The 11,587-nt window shown below is 47.0% G+C and overlaps 1 protein-coding gene across 2 annotated transcripts in view; it reads left to right on the top strand.

The window, feature by feature from the left end:
• The first annotated feature begins 2,691 nt into the window (after positions 1-2,691).
• The window catches only part of LOC139412285 (tetraspanin-18B-like), a 47,779-nt gene continuing 38,883 nt past the window's right edge, over positions 2,692-11,587 (top strand). For both annotated transcript variants that reach the window (XM_071159130.1, XM_071159129.1), the window contains exon 1: positions 2,692-2,864. The gene's annotated coding sequence lies outside the window, so the exon portion shown is untranslated. The remainder of the gene's footprint in view (positions 2,865-11,587) is intronic.

The following is an 11,587-nucleotide window of genomic DNA, read 5'->3' as shown; positions in this document are numbered from 1 at the left end:
GCCTCCACATTGACTCTGTACCGATACCCCTTGTATATAGTGTCACGAACCGGCTCAAAGCCCGTAACAAAAGGGAGACAACGTGGAGATAAGGAGTAACAAAATATATATTTATTAACTAAAGCAACTAAGGAAAATATACAATGGTGTGTGTAATCAGTAATCAGTAGTGTAAGTGAGTGTTTTGCATGCATGAATGTGATAATGCAGGGTGTTGAAAGGTGCCAAAGCAAACAAACAAAAGGCCACCAAGAACCACAACACAATCTGCAAAGGTGTCTGCATGGAGAGAGTCTCCTCCATGAATGGGGAGGTGGTCTATTTATCCTGGGACACACCTGGCCCAGGTGTTTCCCATGTAGCTGACGACCCTCTCAACTCCGCCCACCGGCATCCTAATAAGGAAACAAGAACAAAGACAGAATACGGAAGACAGAGTGGGAGGGTCGTCACAATAGCCTCCACATTGACTCTGTACCGGTACCTCCTGTATATAGCCTCCACATTGACTCTGTACCGTAACACCCTGTATATAGCCTCCACATTGACTCTGTACCGGTACCTCCTGTGTATAGCCTCCACATTGACTCTGTACCGTAATACCCTGTATATAGCCTCCACATTGACTCTGTACCGGTACCTCCTGTATATAGCCTCCACATTGACTCTGTACCGGTAGCCCCTGTATATAGCCTCCACATTGACTCTGTACCGGTACCTCCTGTATATAGCCTCCACATTGACTCTGTACCGGTACCCCCTGTATATAGCCTCCACATTGACTCTGTACCGGTACCCCCTGTATATAGCCTCCACATTGACTCTGTACCGGTACCCCCTGTATATAGCCTCCACATTGACTCTGTACCGGTACCCCCTGTATATAGCCTCCACATTGACTCTGTACCGGTACCCCTGTATATAGCCTCCACATTGACTCTGTACCGTAACACCCTGTATATAGCCTCCACATTGACTCTGTACCGGTACCCCCTGTATATAGCCTCCACATTGACTCTGTACCGGTACCCCCTGTATATAGCCTCCACATTGACTCTGTACCGGTACCTCCTGTATATAGCCTCCACATTGACTCTGTACCGGTACCCCCTGTATATAGCCTCCACATTGACTCTGTACCGGTACCCGCTGTATATAGCCTCCACATTGACTCTGTACCGGTACCTCCTGTATATAGCCTCCACATTGACTCTGTACTGGTACCCCCTGTATATAGCCTCCACATTGACTCTGTACTGGTACCCCCTGTATATAGCCTCCACATTGACTCTGTACCGTAACACCCTGTATATAGCCTCCACATTGACTCTGTACCGGTACCCCCTGTATATAGCCTCCACATTGACTCTGTACCGGTACCCCCTGTATATAGCCTCCACATTGACTCTGTACCGGTACCCCCTGTATATAGCCTCCACATTGACTCTGTACCGGTACCTCCTGTATATAGCCTCCACATTGACTCTGTAATGGTACCCCCTGTATATAGCCTCCACATTGACTCTGTACTGGTACCCCCTGTATATAGCCTCCACATTGACTCTGTACCGGTACCCCCTGTATATAGCCTCCACATTGACTCTGTACCGGTACCTCCTGTATATAACCTCCACATTGACTTTCTTAACACTTATTTTTCTTAAAACTGCATTGTTGGTTAAGTGCTTGTATGTCAGCATTTTCACCGTAAGGTGAATGAATACCTGTTGTATTCGGCATATGTGACAAAATGAGGTGGAATCTGAGCTGCACGTCCTAACCTCCTTCCCGAATGTATGACCATATTAGAGAGACATATTTCCCTCAGATTACACAGATCCACAAAGAACTCAAAAACAAACCCAAGTTTGATAAACTCCCATATCTACTGGGGTGAAATACCACAGTGTGACATCACAGCAGCAAGATGTGTGACCTGTTGCCACGAGAAAAGATCAACCAGTGACCAGTTTATTTATTTTCTCTGTTATACTTTAAACTATTTGCACATCATTACAACACTGTATAAAGACATAATATCACATTTGAAATGTCTTTATTATTTTGGAACTTTTGTGAGTATAATGTTTACTGTTAATGTTTTATTGTTTGTTTTCACTGTTGTTTATTATCTACTTCACTTGCCAATAAAACCCTTAAATTGAAATGTAATTATATTAGAAGGGTGTTTTATTGCTTAAGGCAATTAGTCTGGATGAGAAGGGGTGAGAAGGGGTTAGACTCAGGGGTGAGAATAGAGGGAGGGGAAGGTTTTAAACCAAGAGTCGTGATCTGAAAGGAGCGACAAGAGTGAAAGAGGGTGTCATAAATACCCTCCTGTCTCTCGAGTGCCCATCTGTGCTGCACCTTAAAACATCCAACATGAAAGAAAAACATCACAAATGGATGAAATGTTATTTTGTGTTATAGGCTACCAAGAAAAAAACGTTGTGAAAGTTATTACGCATGATTTAGGTCCTACTGTATGGAACGAATGCCAATCAAAATAGCAGTTGAGTTCAAGCTGTGTCGAAGAAAAAGGCCCTATTATTTGAAATGTTAACAATGCTAGTTTTTAGTGGTGGGTGTGAGCGTCCAGTACTCTACCATACCTTCGAGGTGTAGCGTGAAGCGCTGCGCGTATGGAAACGGGTGGACGGACACTTCAACCACAGAGCGAACCTCGCGGTGAGGAATGAGCACATGACTGAACTGAACGCTGTTGCTGCGCCCGTACTATTGGATTTATCCGTGATTATTAGTAATTCCCGAGGACAGTGTCGTAACATTTAGGATATATCTACTGGTTCGTGTTCTTTAAAAGCTTTGGGAAACATATCTCACTTCTCTCGGTTCTATAAAGGGTAAGTTTGAGGCGCTCTCTCCAATTCAGTCCCCCATTCTGTTCACGCAGTGATTCGAAATTGTATTTGGGTGTTAACTGTGTCTTTGTATCCCACCCAATTTATTCAAGCCTTTTTGTTATGTTACATTAAAACACTATGGACACATTAGCTTTTGAAATTGATAGGCTCAAGCAACCACGATGTTTTTATTCAGTGCTGAACGTTTTCTCTCAGAAACTCGGGAAGTTTTGGTTTGGCTTCCATCAATTTTGACGATAGGCTAATGCACGACTAAATGTGTCTGTTTGTTATTTATTTATTTATTTATTTAACTAGGCAAGTCAATTAAGAACAAATTATTATTTACAACGACGGCCTAGTAACAGTGGGTTAACTGCCTTGTTCAGGGGAACAGTGGGTTAACTGCCTTGTTCAGGGGAACAGTGGGTTAACTGCCTTGTTCAGGGGCAGAACGACAGATTTTTTACCTTGTCAGCTCGGGGGATTCGATCTAGCAACCTTTCTTGTTGCTAGTCCAACGCTCTAACCATTAGACTATGTATGAACTGTGTATTAACTATGTATCAAACCATAATGCCATAATGTCTGAAGACCAATAGGCTACTATTCCTATATGTTTGTTATTAGGACGAGGGTAGTGAGAACACATCAGTCTGGGAGAAGGCTATAAAATAATCTCGAAATGATTTGAGCTCCATCAGTTCACTTGTGAGGCTAATCATTTACACATGGAGAGTATTTAACATGACAGCAACTCTGCCTACTATTCTGATATGTTTGTTATTAGTCTCACCGTACTTCATGTGTGTCTGTACTATAGTAATGACATCAGGTCATAACATGGAATAACAGCAACGAGGGGTTGGAAGTGTCCTTACTGGGTTTGTGAAATAGTATTTCCGGTCCTGGACTCCTCTCACCTGCATACTGCAGCTTGTAGTCTACATTCAGTCATCACAAAGACAGCTGAAACCTATTGGTGAGACAATCCCTTTTCAAACCAACACAGAAGTCAGAAATACATCTACTGTAATAGTGCTGCTAACCAGGGGTCTGAAGTTCAGAGGGGGTCTGGGGTTAGAGGGGGTCTGGGGGGGTCTGAAGTTCAGAGAGGGTCTGAGGTTAGAGGGGGTCTGAAGTTAGAGGGGGTCTGAAGTTCAGAGAGGGTCTGAGGTTAGAGAGGGTCTGAAGTTCAGAGGGGGTCTGAGGTTAGAGGGGGTCTGAAGTTCAGAGGGGGTCTGAGGTTAGAGGGGGTCTGGGGTTAGAGGGGGTCTGGGGTTAGAGATGGTCTGAGGGGGTCTGAGGTTAGAGGGGGTCTGAGGTTAGAGAGGGTCTGAGGTTAGAGGGGGTCTGAGGTTAGAGGGGATCTGGGGTTAGAGAGGGTCTGGGGTTGGGGTTGGAGGGGGTCTGGGGTTAGAGAGGGTCTGGGGTTACAGAGGGTTAGAGAGGGTCTGGGGTTAGAGGGGGTCTGGGGTTAGAGATGGTTAGAGGGGGTTAGAGAGGGTCTGGGGTTAGAGGGGGTCTGAGGTTAGAGGGGGTTAGAGAGGGTCTGAGGTCTGAGGGGGTCTGGGCTTGGAGGGGTTCCGGAGGCAAAGAGATCAACAGAATTGTATAGAGTGAGAGGTAAAGCTTATTGAAGAGAGTTGAAGTAGAGTTATTGGGAGAAATGTCCAATTGACATAATATATACATAAACTTTTCAAATTCACATCATACTAACTTAAAATAGGCTAGCTAGTTGAATGCTAACGTTAGCCAATAGCTAGATTGTTTTTCCTTAGAATAAACCCATGCTTCATTTTCATCAATATCGACACAAAATCATTACAGGAAAAAAAACAAATGAAGGGATAGTTGACCTGAATGACAACACGTCACATTGGTTTCCTGCCCCTGTAAGCAGTCTATGGACAAGGTATGACAGATAACCATGCTTTGGTTGAGTTTCCCTGGCACTGTTTCCACATGCTAACGTTTTTAGCATTTGTGGCACAAATCCCATTCGAGTCACGCGACCGATAATTAGCATTTTTCCGTGCGCCAGGTCCAAATCATCAGAAAGTGTCTCAAATTGATCGTGAAGCTCAACAAAGTCACTTATAGATGATTTGAATATGATGCTCGAAAAATGATGTCGACTCTGCTTCCCAAATGGCATCCTTTCCCCTACATAGTGCACTACATTTAACCAGGAGCCGTAGGGTTGGGAATAGGATGCCATGTTTTGGAAGCGACCTGGTAGCTAGCTGCACCTGGAGCTGTAGACAGGCAGTAGAGCCTGGTAGAGTAATCACATGGTTTAAGTCAATTACACACCGTGTCACTGTGTCTAGGCTTAGTGGGTGGGCGAACCAGCTGCAAAAGTTGTTTTTTTGGGGGGGGGAATTTATCAATGCTGAAATCTCAGTTACAGTTGATATATATCACAGACTGGAAGTGTGATCCCTTGTATGTATGGTCTAACTGAGTGGCTGTAAAGGAGACCCCCTGTAGTCGTTCTTCCTCAACCCCTTCAGTGTGGACAGATCTGGAACTACATACAGGGCTGATGGAAGGTATGTGAACCCCTGTAGCCGTTCTGCCCCAACCCCTTCAGTGTGGACAGATCTGGAACTACATACAGTGCTGATGGAAGGTATGTGAACCCCTGTAGTCGTTCTTCCTCAACCCCTTCAGTGTGGACAGATCTGGAACTACATACAGGGCTGATGGAAGGTATGTGAACCCCTGTAGTCGTTCTTCCTCAACCCCTTCAGTGTGGACAGATCTGGAACTACATACAGGGCTGATGGAAGGTATGTGAACCCCTGTAGTCGTTCTTCCTCAACCCCTTCAGTGTGGACAGATCTGGAACTACATACAGGGCTGATGGAAGGTATGTGAACCCCTGTAGTCGTTCTTCCTCAACCCCTTCAGTGTGGACAGATCTGGAACTACATACAGTGCTGATGGAAGATATGTGAACCCCTGTAGTCGTTCTTCCTCAACCCCTTCAGTGTGGACAGATCTGGAACTACATACAGGGCTGATGGAAGGTATGTGAACCCCTGTAGTCGTTCTGCCCCAACCCCTTCAGTGTGGACAGATCTGGAACTACATACAGGGCTGATGGAAGGTATGTGAACCCCTGTAGTCGTTCTTCCTCAACCCCTTCAGTGTGGACAGATCTGGAACTACATACAGGGCTGATGGAAGGTATGTGAACCCCTGTAGCCGTTCTTCCTCAACCCCTTCAGTGTGGACAGATCTGGAACTACATACAGGGCTGATGGAAGGTATGTGAACCCCTGTAGTCGTTCTTCCTCAACCCCTTCAGTGTGGACAGATCTGGAACTACATACAGGGCTGATGGAAGGTATGTGAACCCCTGTAGCCGTTCTGCCCCAACCCCTTCAGTGTGGACAGATCTGGAACTACATACAGGGCTGATGGAAGGTATGTGAACCCCTGTAGCCGTTCTGCCCCAACCCCTTCAGTGTGGACAGATCTGGAACTACATACAGTGCTGATGGAAGGTATGTGAACCCCTGTAGTCGTTCTTCCTCAACCCCTTCAGTGTGGACAGATCTGGAACTACATACAGGGCTGATGGAAGGTATGTGAACCCCTGTAGTCGTTCTTCCTCAACCCCTTCAGTGTGGACAGATCTGGAACTACATACAGGGCTGATGGAAGGTATGTGAACCCCTGTAGTCGTTCTTCCTCAACCCCTTCAGTGTGGACAGATCTGGAACTACATACAGGGCTGATGGAAGGTATGTGAACCCCTGTAGTCGTTCTTCCTCAACCCCTTCAGTGTGGACAGATCTGGAACTACATACAGTGCTGATGGAAGATATGTGAACCCCTGTAGTCGTTCTTCCTCAACCCCTTCAGTGTGGACAGATCTGGAACTACATACAGGGCTGATGGAAGGTATGTGAACCCCTGTAGTCGTTCTGCCCCAACCCCTTCAGTGTGGACAGATCTGGAACTACATACAGGGCTGATGGAAGGTATGTGAACCCCTGTAGTCGTTCTTCCTCAACCCCTTCAGTGTGGACAGATCTGGAACTACATACAGGGCTGATGGAAGGTATGTGAACCCCTGTAGCCGTTCTTCCTCAACCCCTTCAGTGTGGACAGATCTGGAACTACATACAGGGCTGATGGAAGGTATGTGAACCCCTGTAGTCGTTCTTCCTCAACCCCTTCAGTGTGGACAGATCTGGAACTACATACAGGGCTGATGGAAGGTATGTGAACCCCTGTAGCCGTTCTGCCCCAACCCCTTCAGTGTGGACAGATCTGGAACTATATACAGTGCTGATGGAAGGTATGTGAACCCCTGTAGTCGTTCTTCCTCAACCCCTTCAGTGTGGACAGATCTGGAACTACATACAGGGCTGATGGAAGGTATGTGAACCCCTGTAGTCGTTCTTCCTCAACCCCTTCAGTGTGGACAGATCTGGAACTACATACAGTACTGATGGAAGGTATGTGAACCCCTGTAGCCGTTCTGCCCCAACCCCTTCAGTGTGGACAGATCTGGAACTACATACAGGGCTGATGGAAGGTATGTGAACCCCTGTAGTCGTTCTTCCTCAACCCCTTCAGTGTGGACAGATCTGGAACTACATACAGTACTGATGGAAGATATGTGAACCCCTGTAGTCGTTCTTCCTCAACCCCTTCAGTGTGGACAGATCTGGAACTACATACAGGGCTGATGGAAGGTATGTGAACCCCTGTAGTCGTTCTGCCCCAACCCCTTCAGTGTGGACAGATCTGGAACTACATACAGGGCTGATGGAAGGTATGTGAACCCCTGTAGTCGTTCTTCCTCAACCCCTTCAGTGTGGACAGATCTGGAACTACATACAGGGCTGATGGAAGGTATGTGAACCCCTGTAGCCGTTCTTCCTCAACCCCTTCAGTGTGGACAGATCTGGAACTACATACAGGGCTGATGGAAGGTATGTGAACCCCTGTAGTCGTTCTTCCTCAACCCCTTCAGTGTGGACAGATCTGGAACTACATACAGGGCTGATGGAAGGTATGTGAACCCCTGTAGCCGTTCTGCCCCAACCCCTTCAGTGTGGACAGATCTGGAACTATATACAGTGCTGATGGAAGGTATGTGAACCCCTGTAGTCGTTCTTCCTCAACCCCTTCAGTGTGGACAGATCTGGAACTACATACAGGGCTGATGGAAGGTATGTGAACCCCTGTAGTCGTTCTTCCTCAACCCCTTCAGTGTGGACAGATCTGGAACTACATACAGTACTGATGGAAGGTATGTGAACCCCTGTAGCCGTTCTGCCCCAACCCCTTCAGTGTGGACAGATCTGGAACTACATACAGGGCTGATGGAAGGTATGTGAACCCCTGTAGTCGTTCTTCCTCAACCCCTTCAGTGTGGACAGATCTGGAACTACATACAGGGCTGATGGAAGGTATGTGAACCCCTGTAGCCGTTCTGCCCCAACCCCTTCAGTGTGGACAGATCTGGAACTACATACAGGGCTGATGGAAGGTATGTGAACCCCTGTAGTCGTTCTTCCTCAACCCCTTCAGTGTGGACAGATCTGGAACTACATACAGGGCTGATGGAAGGTATGTGAACCCCTTGTGCAATTTACAGATGTTATTATTATTATTATTATTATTATTATAATTATTATTATTATATTATATTTAGTTTTTAACCATGAAATCTTAATTTACTCAGATCCAGTCTTTTTTAATCTGACATAACAGGTTTATATGTACCAATACAATGTTGGTGTAGGTGAAATCATGAGTGTAGTAAGAAAAACAACATTAAAAAATGAATTCATGCAAAAAAATAAGTGAACATCAAGTTGCATTGGGTTAAATCAAGTAGTTAATAAGTAGAATCAGGTGGGTCAATAATTGGGTATCAAATGAACCAATCAAAGGAGAGATGGTTAGGGGGGCGGGACTCTGATAAATAGAGAAACCTGCTCAGTTTAGTGTCACCCGTCCAGGTGAATGCAAAGCAGACCGTACAGAGAGGAAAGGGAGATCTCAGAGGACATCAGGACGAGGGTAGTGAGAACACATCAGTCTGGGACAAGGCTGTAAAATCATCTCAAAATGATTTGATCTCCATCACGCCACAGCGAGGCTAATCATTTACAAATGGAGAGTATTTAACATGACAGCAACTCGGTCTAGAAGTGGACGCCCTTCCAAAGTATCCCAAAGAGCCACAGGAACAATAATAAATCAGGTAAAAGCCAACACAAAACATAACATGTAGAGATGTGCGGACCTCCCTTGCTGCGTCTCAGGTAACTGTGCTTCAACAATAAGGAGAACACTGAATCAAAATGCCACCCGTGGTAGGGTTGCTAGGGAGAAAGGCCCTGCTGTTAAAAACACTGAATCAAAATGCCACCCGTGGTAGGGTTGCTAGGAAGAAAGGCCCTGCTGTTAAAAACACTGAATCAAAATGCCACCCGTGGTAGGGTTGCTAGGAAGAAAGGCTCTGCTGTTAAAAAAAACAACCAAACTGCCCGTCTTAACTTTGTCAGAAACCACCTGGAGAAACCTGAAGAACCTGAAGTCCATACTCTGGACCGTGCATCATGTCCCAAATGGACCTTTTTGGGCACAAGCAACACCGCTATGTTTGGCGAAAACCCGACACAGTCTACCACCAAAATAACAGAAAACCCAACACTGTCTACCACCAAAATAACCTTATCCCAACACTGTCTACCACCAAAATAACCTTATCCCAACACTGCCTACCACCAAAATAACAGAAAACCCAACACTGTCTACCACCAAAATAACAGAAAACCCAACACTGTCTACCACCAAAATAACCTTATCCCAACACTGCCTACCACCAAAATAACAGAAAACCCAACACTGTCTACCACCAAAATAACAGAATACCCAACACTGTCTACCACCAAAATAACCTTATCCCAACACTGTCTACCACCAAAATAACCTTATCCCAACACTGTCTACCACCAAAATAACAGAATACCCAACACTGTCTACCACCAAAATAACCTTATCCCAACACTGTCTACCACCAAAATGACAGAAAACCCAACACTGTCTACCACCAAAATAACAGAATACCCAACACTGTCTACCACCAAAATAACCTTATCCCAACACTGTCTACCACCAAAATAACCTTATCCCAACACTGCCTACCACCAAAATAACCTTATCCCAACACTGCCTACCACCAAAATAACCAGAAAGAGCAGAAAGAGGTGGCCCAGTAAACACCACCCAGACCCTGTGTTGAAGCAGAAAGAGGTGGCCCAGTAAACACCACCCAGACCTGTGTTGAAGCAGAAAGAGGTGGCCCAGTAGACAACACCCAGACCCTGTGTTGGAGCAGAAAGAGGTGGCCCAGTAGACACCACCCAGACCCAGACCCTGTGTTGGAGCAGAAAGAGGTGGCCCAGTAAACACCACCCAGACCTGTGTTGAAGCAGAAAGAGGTGGCCCAGTAGACAACACCCAGACCCTGTGTTGGAGCAGAAAGAGGTGGCCCAGTAAACACCACCCAGACCCTGTGTTGAAGCAGAAAGAGGTGGCCCAGTAGACACCACCCAGACCCTGTGTTGGAGCAGAAAGAGGTGGCCCAGTAGACACCACCCAGACCCAGACCCTGTGTTGGAGCAGAAAGAGGTGGCCCAGTAAACACCACCCAGACCCTGTGTTGAAGCAGAAAGAGGTGGCCCAGTAGACACCACCCAGACCCTGTGTTGAAGCAGAAAGAGGTGGCCCAGTAAACACCACCCAGACCCTGTGTTGAAGCAGAAGGAGGTGGCCCAGTAAACACCACCCAGACCCTGTGTTGGAGCAGAAAGAGGTGGCCCAGTAGACACCACCCAGACCCTGTGTTGAAGCAGAAAGAGGTGGCCCAGTAGACACCACCCAGACCCTGTGTTGGAGCAGAAAGAGGTGGCCCAGTAGACACCACCCAGACCCTGTGTTGGAGCAGAAAGAGGTGGCCCAGTAAACACCACCCAGACCCTGTGTTGAAGAAGAAAGAGGTGGCCCAGTAGACACCAACCCAGACCCTGTGTTGAAGCAGAAAGAGGTGGCCCAGTAAACACCACCCAGACCCTGTGTTGAAGCAGAAAGAGGTGGCCCAGTAAACACCACCCAGACCCTGTGTTGAAGCAGAAAGAGGTGGCCCAGTAGACACCACCCAGACCCTGTGTTGAAGCAGAAAGAGGTGGCCCAATAGACACCACCCAGACCCTGTGCTGAAGGAGAAAGAGGTGGCCCAGTAAACACCACCCAGACCCTGTGTTGGAGCAGAAAGAGGTGGCCCAGTAGACACCACCCAGACCCTGTGTTGAAGCAGAAAGAGGTGGCCCAGTAGACACCACCCAGACCCTGTGTTGGAGCAGAAAGAGGTGGCCCAGTAAACACCACCCAGACCCCGTGTTGAAGCAGAAAGAGGCGGCCCAGTAGACACCACCCAGACCCCGTGTTGAAGGAGAAAGAGGTGGCCCAGTAGACACCACCCAGACCCTGTGTTGAAGGAGAAAGAGGTGGCCCAGTAGACACCACAGGTGTCTTCTCTTCACGGCCGGGCCCTTCTTCATTGACAAGCCCAACGTTTCCTGCTGCTGAGAGCTCATTAGGCCACAGGCTATGTCACAAATGGCATCCTATTCCCTATGTAGGGCATACTGGGCCTTGGTCAAAAGTAGTGGACTAATGCAGAC

The sequence above is a fragment of the Oncorhynchus clarkii genome, chromosome 6, assembly GCF_045791955.1.
Source record: "Oncorhynchus clarkii lewisi isolate Uvic-CL-2024 chromosome 6, UVic_Ocla_1.0, whole genome shotgun sequence".
Taxonomy (NCBI): Eukaryota; Metazoa; Chordata; class Actinopteri; order Salmoniformes; family Salmonidae; genus Oncorhynchus; species Oncorhynchus clarkii.
Note: the sequence above shows the minus strand (reverse complement) of the source record. Positions and strands in the feature narration are given on the sequence as shown.